Below are 12,981 nucleotides of genomic sequence, written 5' to 3'. Positions count from 1 at the left end.
AGGCAGCATAGCGCTCTCCTTGGCTTCTCCAGACTCTTTCACGTCTATCACAGGTGCTCAGGGTAAACCTGCTCTGTGAAAAGCACAAGGCGCCAGTGGCGGACTTGCCAATTCTGCTGTTCTATGGCAAATGCCAATCGAACTCCACGGTGCTGAGCAATGAGCACAGGGCACACTACAGGACGTCGTGCCCTGAGCCCACCCTCGTGAAGTCTGTTTCTGACACACCAGTAGCCTGCTGGAGGTCATTCTGTAGGGCTTGGGCAGTGCTCAACCTGTTCCTCATTGCACAAAGTAGCAGATATAGGTCCTGCTGATGGGATGAGGACCGTCTACGGCCTTCTCCAGCTCTCCTAGAGTAACTGCCTGTCTCCTGGAATCTCCTCCATGCTCTGGAGATTATATTGGGAGACACATCAAATCTTCTTGCAACAGCACGCATGGATGTGCCATCCTGGAGGAGTTGGACAATCTGCGCAACTTCAGGAGGGTTAAGAAATCGCCTCATGCTCCCAGTCGTGATAATGACTCTAGCTAAAGCCAACACTTGTGGAAAAATAGTTTAAAAAGATCAAGAGGGAGGAACTTGAAACGGCATCCACCTGCAAAACCTGTCCTGTTTTGGGGACCATCTCATTGTTGCCCCTCTAGTGAACCTGTTGTTAACTCCATCAACATCAATGCAGCTGAAACTGATGACCTTTGCCACCTACAAAAACCTTATCAGAAAAGTCTAATTGAATTCATGCCATACCCTGATAAAAACTGTTCCTTTAATTTTTTTGAGCAGTGTATGTTGCACTGAAGACTCTAAATCAGTGGTAGGCAAGTCTGGTCCTAGAGAGCTGCTTTCCTGCCTCTTTTAGAAGTTTCCCTCCTTGACCATGTTTCAAATTATCAGGGTTGTTATCAAGCTTCTATGGAGCTTGTTGATGAGCTCATTACTTCAATCAAGTGTGCTGCAGTAAGGACAACTGGTAAAGAGAGGCACCCTCCGCGGTCATTGCCGCTGTCCCGACTCCTGGACGGAAGTGCTTTTTTTACTACGCACCCCACGCTTGTTCTCAGTAAAGCATATTCCTCAGAGGCACGTCCCGCGCTATTCGCGCTCAATCGCGCTCATTCGCGCTCATTCGCGCTGCCCCGACTCTTTTGGCACGGCGGTGCATTTTTCCTTCGTGCACGACTGTGTCACGTCTCCTCTCTCGCACCCTCCGCGCTAGACCTTGGGGGTGTGTGTCGCCAATACGGAACTGCGCGTGGTAATCGGCGCTGATCGCCATCATCTGTACCGTGTTACCTCCTGATTAGAGTGTGTATATAGACGCCGTTCGCTGGTCAGTCCTCACCGTTTCGTCTGTTTTGACACACGCACACCTGCCACCTGATTCCCATTTGCCTGATCTGCTGTGTAGCGGTACGCCTGGCTGGTTGTCTGCCTTGACTCACGCATGCCTTCCACCTGATTCCCGTTTGTCTGATCCGCTGTGTCACCACGACACGAGCTCGCTGACTGGTTCGTGAATCACCTAATGCACCTGGTCTCCTGGTGTTCTAGCCTCCCTTTTCCCCTTTTCCTCTTTTCAGATTTCCTAAATAAACAGTCTGTGTTGCACATGATTGTCCTGCCTCGTTCGTTACAGGCTGGCTGCCGCGCTTCCCGCGCTTGTCCGCAGTGACGGACATTGCTCAGAGGCACGCTGGTGTATTTAAACACCGTTCTCCCGTCACTTATAAACCTGCAAAGTAGCGCATTCATGAAAGGTGAAGCACAAAGTGGTGAGGGATCACTGTACTTTATAAAGCGGCACCATTGAGAGAGGATTGCATGAAATCAGATAACCTTGGATAATAACAACAATGATGTAGTGTCACTCAAACACAAAGATAATATTAATTTCATAATAATCAGAATCAGCTTTATTGGCCAAGTTTGTGCATGCCAAACAAGGAATTTGACTCTAGTTGTTAAGTGATCTTAATATACCCTTTTTATCTGATTCATGAGAAGAGAGTCATTGGAAGTTGAACAACAGAAACTTTACTGCCCCGCAAGTTTTCAACACAACCAAATATGAATACAATATATGGGGCAGAATATACCAACTCTAAAAACAAATGAAGTTTTAGACATGTGCACACTGTTCTTGCTACTACAGGAGTAGTTTTGTGTTATCTGACTCAGCGTGCTGAGTGAAATTGTGATTAGGTGTCCTCAGGACGGATAGTGTGGCTGGCCACACCATTTCCACTGTCTTGGATTGACTTAGCAGTGAACCCTCAAACCTGGATGCTTGTCAAAATCTACTGTAAGATGAAAGAAAATATCATATCCACCACATTATTGCAAGCCTGACATTATTGACAGACAGACAGCAAAGAATGATGTAGACTCAATCAACATTAGTATGTAATGAATGTTAAGAAGATGCTAACTGTGTTCTCTCTTCAATCAGGTAGCTATTGCTGGAGGCTGGAGCTGAGAGTTGAGGGTGGAGTCCTATTGGATGGGAGGGAGAGTGCCACTGAGACACCGTTGCAACTTGCTGCTGCTGCAGGTACTGTATTTAATGTAGGACTCCATTACATAAAACGAGATATTCGTGTTCTCCTCATTATTACTTGTACAGTGACACAGTCATGTTTACATTAGTTTGTTTCAAGAAGGACTACAGAAATTGGAGAATATATACTGTTGAGAAGCTGAAATTCTGAGGATTTACACCATTTTAAAAGAAAAACAAATCATCAAAACAATTAATTGATTATTAATAATTATATGTACTGGCTGGTGAAAATAGCATCATGTATGTTGAAGGAATGAGGTCGAAATACAAAAAGTCCTGCCTCGCTACAAAAACAGATATGCTCAAACCTCATTGAATAAAGTACATAAGCAGACAAGTATATTCACATATTAAATAAATAAAAGAAACATTTGAAGCATATAATTATACCTACACACCAAATCAATAAAGAAGACATAACTAGACATTTTTGATAAGTGGTGATGAGAAAGGTTTTTATAACTTTATGATCTGATATATATATTTCTGAGGACTTTGAAATAACAAATGACTTTTGATATATTGCCTAAATACCTTAATGACCCTTAAGGAACTGTGGAATGCATGCCTGATGTTTTTTCTCTGAATCATGGACACGGCCACAGTCGTCTTGACCGTTCAGTACTTGATTGTATCTTATGTTTTGACTAATGCTAGACGCCAGTTTTTGATTACTACTGAACGTTCTGCACAGAGGGAAATATCTTGGCCTCACAAAGAAAAAGATACGGTTGAATGCGGTACGACAGTGTATGTCCGAGATTGGAGGAGAATGTTCACAGGAAGGTCACGTGGAGATAAAACCAGCTGGTGCCAGAAGGAGCCACCCGAGAACTCGGCCAAAGATGATCGCCAAGGCCGAGATACGGGATGGAAGACAACAACCCCCTCCACACACACACACCAACAGCCCCCACCAACACACCGAATCGCCCATAACCAGCACCACTCGCATGGAAGCAGACTCTCCTTCGAACTTGCCCCACCCCGAAGACTCATCGCCCATCAATCCCAGCCCACAATGTGCTACTGAATATAAAACTGATCTAACAACCTTGGACTTTGCCCTTTTCTGAATGGAGACTTTCCGCTCTTGAAGGGCCCAGCGCTGTATTGCACTTTCCTGAAAACAGAGCTTTTTGAACAAGAATTGTGATTGAACTCAACCAAGCTGTCTAAGTCTAATTTCTGCTTCAGTGTCTTTGCATTTTCCTAAATCTGAAGAAATCAAACGAGCACGCAGTGAGTAAATTGAATAACAGGTGATTGGCAAAGGCTTTTGCCGTGAGGCGCAGATAACGCGCTCCCTAAATTGTGGACAAAATCCAACAATGTGATGATCTAATTTTTATGTTAGCAAATGTTTAATGTTTAGGTAGAAACTGTTTAGTTTGGGCCTGATTTTTAGATATTGCTATTCTAGGTTACTATCACATGGTGAGCTTACTGCTCACCCATGGATGCTCAAAGTGCATCATGGGCGCTCTTTAACGTCACCACTGTATGAGGACATGAACTGCTTCAGTTATGCAGCTGCACATGGACACCAGTGAGACATTTATCTTTTTTAACCTTTCATTGACATGGACATACGTATGATTTAAATTTTACAATCACATGGCTAATACACAACTAAAGGCAATACACCACACATGATTCATTCCACGACACATATCAACTTCCTGGTTTTGTCTAGAAACGTTTTGAGAACACAGCTGCTTCAACCGCAGCAAAGGAAGGAGGACATCCTTTCTCTGGAGGAGATCCTAGCCGAAGGAGTGGAGAACACACCAATTCCGATGCGGTCTCCTGATTTCGACTGCTCAAACACAACTCCAAAGCTTTGCAACGCCAAGATGAAAGCCCTTCAGCAAGCAGCATACTACAGTGCTGAGCACGGTTACCTGGACATTACCATGGAGCTACGAGAGATGGGTGAGCACATGAAACAAACCCTTTTTTTTGTATTTATTTCCTGTAAATTAACTTTCACTAATTTGTCCTGGAATCTTTATAAAACGTCCAAGTACACCCTCTAGACAATGATCTCCAAAATAGTTTGTTCAATCCAAAAGTAAATGGGTCAGCGTAACTCTCAAGTGCCTTTGGTACGCTCATGAGATTCACTCTGTCATCAACAGCGGAATAATGAAACTTTGAGGTCTCATTGTGGGTAGACAAATGTTTGCACATATCTCAGTACAATAGGAAATGTTAAGTAATGATATAAATATCAGTACAATAAGAAATATTAAGTAATAATGTAAAACAGTAATGAAAATAAGTCCCTTGAAATGTGTTTCTTATGATTCATACCATGACTTCTCATTGAGTGTACATCATTTTGGCATGTCCTCATATTCTGCTAACTAAGGAGTGAGTAACAAGGGATTAAATAATACTGTTTTTAAAAACAACAACATGCTTTTACTGTGCACAACAAGCTGTTTGATGAAATAAGACAGTTGGATTGTTTATTCTCCTTTCATGTTTAGAACTAACATTTTGTCTACCTGAAAATGCTGCCCACCCTGTGATTATGAGGTTAAGATTTTTTTCAGTTAGTTGCAACTAGCATTTTGTCTTTCATCAATTGAAGCTGAAACAATAGGTCGTTGCATAATAAATATTTACACCTATGTTTTAGAAATGTCTTCATTTTAATAAGTGTAATGGGATTTTGTCTTAACATGTCCACTCTGCCAGAGTGGACTTGCTACAAGTGGACATGCTACAAAACCTTACATAAATTTTAAATATATTAAACTGTACACTATAACCTCATATAGGTTCACCATGTCATCAATATATCGTAACATTTAGCAAAAATGTCCATCCTGCTATTGTCCACCTTGTCAGCTTATTTTGCTGTTTGCATGTAGATACATTGTCTGCTCGCAGTTGACTTAAAAAAATGTGGAAGCATGACCAAAATTTATTTTAAAAAGCAAAACATCTAACAAATAAAATTAATCTACAGTTCAAGGAAAATTCTCAGTTTGTGTGTGTAACGGGCAAGTCTCAATGGCAACCTATTATCATTTTGATTTAAATATATAATGTGTGTTTGAGAAAATCATAAAATGGTCACCTAAAATACTTACTGAACCACATTTAAAGGATCATAAACTATTCACGTGCCATATTTTCCCAGGTGTGGCCTGGAGGCGTCACATCTGGCTGGAGTCTCTCCGCAGAGCTCAGCAACTGTCCCAAGATTAAGTCATCATCTCCCTCCTTACAGAATTCCGCTCTATAAAAAGCGAGGACTACACCCCCGAAATGGTGTCAGAGGGCATTCCACTCATATTCAACATGCTTGAAAACAGCAAGGTACACAGGACAGAGAGATGTATATTATTTCATCCTCCGTTATTAAACACCCCAAAACACTGTATATATTTTGACTTCTCAGTCTAACTGTCTGACTTCAATCTCCAGGACTATGTCAAAACCAAAAGGTTGGCATCGGTTCTTTCATATTGCTACGGCTTTTCTGCTATTCCTGCCATCCAACCAATAGATGTCACACAGTCAACACAACTTGGTACCGCCACACTGCATGATTATTATTAGAATTTAACTAAGGATTAAATGTTGCCTTTGTCCACAGATATTCATTTCCTGAACAACCATGAGATGTCTGATGTTACGTTCATAGTGGACGGACGCCCATTCTTTGCTCACCGGGTGGTGTTGATGTTTGCTTCTGAGTGGTCTGATACCTGTTTGTGTGTGTGTGTGTGTGTGTTTTAATCCACTCCACAACGTTGTGTGTTTTTTTTTTTTGAAAGCCTTTATTAGCATTCTAGTATTACTTTACACAACTTGTACATTTGATACATTTTCATTCTTATGGTGAGGTATTATATGTCTCTAATTTTATAATATATATTGCCTATAGGGGCGGGCGGCTTAGTGGCACACTGGTTAGCATGTCCGCCTCACAGTTAGGAGGGTGGGGGTTCGATTCCACCTCCGGCTCTCCCTGTGTGGAGTTTGCATGTTCTCCCCGTGCCCACGTGGGTTTTCTGTGGGCATTCCGGTTTCCTCCCACATCCCCAAAAAATGCTTGGTAGACCAATTGAGCACTCCTAATTGCCCCTAGGTGTGAGTGCGAGTGTGGATGGTTGTTCGTCTCTGTGTGCCATGCGATTGGCTGGCAACTGGTTCAGGGTGTCCCCAGCCTACTGCCCGATTACTGCTGGGATAGGCTCCAGCACACCCACGACCCTCGTGGGGACAAGCGGTATAGAAAATGGATGGATGTATAGGGGTGGCTCGGCGGCGCAATGGTTAGCACGTCCGCCTCACAGTTAGGAGGGTGCGGGTCGGCTTGGTGGCGCACTGGTTAGCATCTCCGCCTCACAGTTAGGAGGGTGCGGGTTCAATTCCACCTCCGGCTCTCCCTGTGTAGAGTTTGCATGATTTCCCCATGCCCACGTGGGTTTTCTCTGAGCACTCTGGTTTCCTCCCACATCCCAAAAACATGCTTACTAGGCTGATTGAGCACTCCAAATTGCAGGTGAGAATGGTTGTTTGTCTCTGTGTGCCCTGCGATTGGCTTTTCGAGAACATGACAAGAATGCATAATCTTTATATTTTCATTATTAAGTGTCAACATTTTATTTAAGCTTCATTAACTGAATTAATGGATGGAGAAAACTAACGGACATTTTTGTCATGCCAGGTTCCGACACATGCTCAGTAACTCCCTTGACAACGTCATCCGCATCAGTCATATGACCTACAGCATTTTTCAGGTCAACAGATTTTTTATACTTATTTAATTACTCTGTACCTTTCTAGCTAGCTGACTTGCAGAGTTGTGTGTATCTCCACAGATGTTGATGAGATCTCTCTATTGTGGGGTAACCGAGGGACTGGGAGTCTCACATTCTGAAGCCATGAAGGTAGAGTAGTTGAGCATTTAGCCATTGTGGGATGGAACGAAGTCTTGTCCCAAATAATCCTTGCTGCATTCTTCATTTGCATCAAAATCAGAGCGTTTATAGTAAACGCCTGATTACGCCATGCGCAGACTACTTTCTGTTACTAATTTGTGGGATGAGTCGTAGGTGAGGCAAGTCTGTGCACTGGACTACCCCAAAATGTGCAACACGGCTTCCAACATGGTAGTCTAGACATGCACTGGCACAAAAATGATCTTACACCTGTTTTGACATACAGCGCATGGGCACCAGTCTACCAACATAGGGCCTATACCAGGGATGGGCAAACTTTTTGACTTTCGCGCCGAATTTGTTCTAAATTTTGGTCGGGTGGTCAAACCAGGAGCAGATGGATGTAGTGTTTGTGTGAAGTAATATATCCATCCATCCATCCATCTTCTTCCGCTTATCCGGGGTCGGGTCGCGGGGGCAGCAGCTTTAGGAGGGACTCCCAGACTTCCCTCTCCCCAGCCACTTCATCCAGCTCATCCCGGGGGATCCCAAGGCGTTCCCAGGCCAGCTGAGAGACATAGTCTCTCCAGCGCGTCCTGGGTCGTCCCCGGGGTCTCCTACCGGTGGGACATGCCCGGAACACCTCCCCAGGGAGGCGTCCAGGAGGCATCCTGATAAGATGCCCGAGCCACCTCATCTGGCTCCTCTCAACGTGGAGGAGTAGCGACTCTACTCCGAGTCTCTCCCGGATGACCGAGCTTCTCACCCTATCTCTAAGGGAGAGCCCGGACATCCTGCGGAGAAAACTCATTTCGGCCGCTTGTATCCGAGATCTCGTTCTCTCGGTCACGACCCATAGCTCGTGACCATAGGTGAGGGTAGGAGCGTAAATCGACCGGTAAATTGAGAGCTTTGCCTTTTGGCTCAGCTCTCTCTTCACCACAACGGACCGGTACAGGGTCCGCATTACTGCCGACGCTGCACCGATCCGCCTGTCGATCTCACGCTCCATCCTCCCCTCACTCGTGAACAAGACTCCAAGATACTTGAACTCCTCCACTTGGGGCAGGATCTCATCCCCGATCCGGAGAGGGCATTCCACCCTTTTCCGATCGAGGACCATGGACTCAGATTTGGAGGTGCTGACCCTCATCCCGACCGCTTCACACTCGGCTGCGAATCGTTCCAGCGAGAGCTGGAGATCACGGCCTGAAGAAGCCAACAGCACCACGTCATCTGCAAAAAGCAGAGACGCGATGCTGAGGTCCCCAAACCGGACCCCCTCAACGCCTCGGCTGCGCCTAGAAATTCTGTCCATAAAAATTATGAACAGAATCGGTGACAAAGGGCAGCCTTGGCGGAGTCCAACCCTCACTGGGAACGAATCCGTCTTACTGCCGGAAATGCGGACCAGACTCTGGCATCGGTGATACAGGGACCGAACCGCCCTTATCAGTTGGCTCGGCACCCCGTACTCCCGAAGCACCCTCCACAGAACCTCCCGAGGGACACGGTCGAACGCCTTCTCCAAGTCCACAAAACACATGTGGACTGGTTGGGCGAACTCCCATGCACCCTCGAGGATCCTGCCGAGGGTGTAGAGCTGGTCCACTGTTCCACGGCCAGGACGAAAGCCACACTGCTCCTCCTGAATCCGAGGTTCGACCTCCCGACGGACCCTCCTCTCCAGCACCCCTGAATAGACCTTACCAGGGAGGCTGAGGAGTGTGATTCCCCTGTAATTGGAACACACCCTCCGGTCCCCCTTCTTAAAGAGGGGAACCACCACCCCAGTCTGCCAATCCAGAGGCACTGTCCCCGATGTCCACGCAACGTTGTAGAGGCGTGTCAGCCATGACAGCCCCACAACATCCAGAGCCTTTAAGAACTCCGGGCGGATCTCATCCACCCCCGGGGCCTTGCCACCGAGGAGTTTTTTGACTACCTCAGTGACTTCGGCCCCAGAGATTGGAGAATCCGCTTCAGAGTCTCCAGGCCCTGCTTCCTCAATGGAAGGCGTGTAGGTGGAATTGAGGAGGTCTTCGAAGTATTCTCCCCACCGACTCACGACGTCCCGAGTCGAGGTCAGCAGCACGCCATCCCCACTGTAAACAGTGTTGACGTTGCACTGCTTCCCCCTCCTGAGACGCCGGATGGTGGACCAGAATTTCCTCGAAGCCGTCCGAAAGTCATTCTCCATGGCCTCACCGAACTCCTCCCACGCCCGGGTTTTTGCCTCAGCAACCGCCGAAGCCGCGTTCCGCTTGGCCATCCGGTACCTGTCAGCTGCCTCCGGAGTCCCGCAGGCCAAAACGGCCCGATAGGACTCCTTCTTCAGCTTGACGGCATCCCTTACCGCCGGTGTCCACCAGCGGGTTCGGGGATTGCCGCCACGACAGGCACCAATGACCTTACGGCCACAGCTCCGGTCGGCCGCCTCAACAATGGAGGCGCGGAACATGGTCCACTCAGACTCAATGTCCCCCGCCTCCCCTGGGACGTGGGAAAAGCTCTGCCGGAGGTGGGAGTTGAAGCTCTTCCTGACAGGAGATTCTGCCAGACGTTCCCAGCAGACCCTCACAGAGCGTTTGGGTCTGCCAGGTCGGACCGGCATCTTCCCCCACCATCGGAGCCAACCCACCACCAGGTGGTGATCAGTTGACAGCTCCGCCCCTCTCTTCACCCGAGTGTCCAAAACATGCGGCCGCAAATCCGATGACACGACTACAAAGTCGATCATCGAACTGCGGCCTAGGGTGTCCTGGTGCCAAGTGCACACATGGACACCCTTATGTTTGAACATGGTGTTCATTATTGAAAATCCGTGTCGAGCACAGAAGTCCAACAATAGAACACCGCTCGGGTTCAGATCAGGGGGGCCGTTCCTCCCAATCACGCCCTTCCAGGTCTCACTGTCATTGCCCACGTGAGCATTGAAGTCACCCAGTAGAACGATGGAGTCCCCAGAAGGAGCGCTCTCCAGCACTTCTTCCAGGGACCCCAAGAAGGGTGGGTACTCTGAGCTGCTGTTTGGTGCATAGACACAAACAACAGTCAGGACCCGTCCCCCCACCCGAAGGCGGAGGGAGGCTACCCTCTCGTTCACCGGGGTGAACCCCAATGTGCAGGCGCCCAGCCGGGGGGGCAATAAGTATACCCACACCTGCTCGACGCCTCTCACCGTGGGCAACTCCAGAGTGGAAGAGAGTCCAGCCCCTCTCGAGAGGGCTTGTACCGGAACCCAAACTGTGTGTGGAGGCTAGTCCGACTATATCTAGTCGGAATCTTTCTGCCTCGCACACCAGCTCGGGCTCCTTTCCAGCCAGAGAGGTGACATTCCATGTCCCAAGAGCCAGCTTCTGCAGCCGGGGATCAGACCGCCAAGGTCCCTGCCTTTGGCTGCCGCCCAGCTCACATTGCACCCGACCCCTTCGGCCCCTCCCACAGGTGGTGAGCCCATGGGAAGGGGGACCCACGTTTCTATTTCGGGCTATGCCCGGCCGGGCCCCATGGGCGAAGACCCGGCCACCAGACGCTCGCCTTCGAGCCCCGCCTCCAGGCCTGGCTCCAGAGGGGGGCCCCGGTGACCCGCGTCCGGGCGAGGGAAAACAAAGTCCATTTATGGTTTTCATCATAAGGGGCTTGGGTGAGCCGTGCTTTGTCTGACCCCTCACCTAGGACCCGTTTGCCATGGGTGACCCTACCAGGGGCATGAAGCCCCCGACAACATGGCTCCTAGGATCATAGGGGCACGCAAACCCCTCCACCACGATAAGGTGACGACTCGCGGAGGGGTGAAGTAATATGAATGACATTTAAAGGTCATTGCGTAAAAGGTTTTGGCTTTTAGTAGGCAGTAAAGCATGGATATTCAAAAAAAGCTTTTTGAAAACAAATGCCTTTATTAGCAGCATTAAAAAATATTTCACCAAAACACTACCATCAGAGGTTCTCATTAAATACGACACTGTTATTATGAATAAGAGTTTCCATCACGTCAGCGCCTGCAAGTCAGATTTATGAAAGATGTTTATCTTATGAGGCGAAATCACATTAAATGGCAAATATTCTAACCAAATGCATCATCTTGAAGAATCAGTGAAAGAATACATCTAAATAAAGTAATAAAGAAATCAAAACGGCAACACAGTGATGGATATCTGAAAATCAGAGCAGAGCTTTAACTCACAAACACCTGGTGACAGAGGTGAGGAAACGGGAAACACTTCCTTAAAGTCGGCCTTAAGAACTTTAAAAGTCAAGATTAGTGTCACGTTCCTGCGTCACCTGACTTCCAGCCAAGCCCCAATCAAGGAATTGCCAGCACCTGCTACAGCTCGTTAGGTCCCCTACTCTGTGTATTCTGCCAGTGGTTGTCAGTTCGTCTGCTTACCCTGCCTGTGACACCACTGCCTTTTTGTCTCCTGAACGATCTCTGTTGCCAACTGCTTCCGTAAACTGACAAACCACGCTTTGATCGCCGCCTGCCCCGACTACCTGCCTGCCTCGGACTACGTGCTGTGCTCTGCTGCTCAGCCACGCCAGCTTGATCGCAAGTCCAGCGTTCCACTTCCCCTTTCCCCGTTTTCAATAAAGGATCGTGCTGCACTTGGTCGTCTGACCTGTCGTCCACCAGGGACCCCGTCCACGTAAGCCAGCGCGCATTTACTACTCCTCCCACCCAGCCCAGCTGGCTGGAACCGATGGAGATAGGACGCACCTCTCTCTCGGCAAAGGAGCGTAGTAGACGCCTCAGATATAGGCTGTGCCTATACTGCGGGGGTGAAGGTCACTGGGTGGCCTCTTGGCATAAAAGTGCTAAGAGCACCCGCCTAGCAGGGATCCGTTTAGGAGCGGTTTTCTTTCCCCCATACTACCTGTTGCAAGTCCCTGCTCCAGACCCGCTCTTCAACTGCAGCCCGTGCCCTTGCCTCTCGGGCCTCCGCTTCTTCAACCCGTAGGCAGCAGCCGCGGGCCCTGTCTCGTCGTCACTCGCGCAGCCTGTGGCTCAGTCTCCTCCTCGGCTGCTGTTGCAACGTCCGCAGCATGGTTCTGCTCCGACGAGCAAGGCGTTGCAATCTGACCGGCATCCTGCTCGAAGTCGTCCAGAAGAGAAACATTTGGTTCCCGTGCCGGCCCCTAGGTCGGCATCTCCCGATGCCACAGCTGAGGAGGAGGACTGGGCAGTTGGTGCCACCTGATGACGGTGCTTGGTCGATATGTTCGTCTGACTCAGACTTATCGGACTGTTATTAACGCGTGTCTGGGGTTTGTCGGTAGCTTTAACGTACAACTGTATCTGAAAGCTCAGTGCGTGAATTACGAGAATGCTGACGTCACAGCCCAAACTTGGAATTTGACACTGATAGAAATAGAGCGCAGTGTGCTACTGAGTACATAAACGCACTTGTGAGTGTGCACTGAGCTTTCTGACACGGCTTCCGAGAGTAAAAGGTAAATGCGCCGGTGGGCGTTTCCCCATCTACTGGGGAAACACAGACATTGCAGGA

At 48.2% G+C, this 12,981-nt stretch overlaps 1 pseudogene; it reads left to right on the top strand.

Annotated features, from left to right (window-relative positions):
* LOC148400055 (ankyrin repeat and BTB/POZ domain-containing protein 2-like) overlaps nucleotides 1–12,432 on the top strand; it is a 28,407-nt pseudogene extending 15,975 nt beyond the window's left edge.
* The last annotated feature ends 549 nt before the right edge of the window (nucleotides 12,433–12,981 follow it).

The sequence above is a fragment of the Syngnathus floridae genome, chromosome 3 (assembly GCF_059516105.1).
Source record: "Syngnathus floridae isolate MCC-2025c chromosome 3, RoL_Sflo_1.0, whole genome shotgun sequence".
In the NCBI taxonomy this organism is placed as follows: domain Eukaryota; kingdom Metazoa; phylum Chordata; class Actinopteri; order Syngnathiformes; family Syngnathidae; genus Syngnathus; species Syngnathus floridae.
The sequence above is the reverse complement of the archived record's forward strand: the minus strand, read 5'-3'. Positions and strand labels throughout refer to the sequence as shown.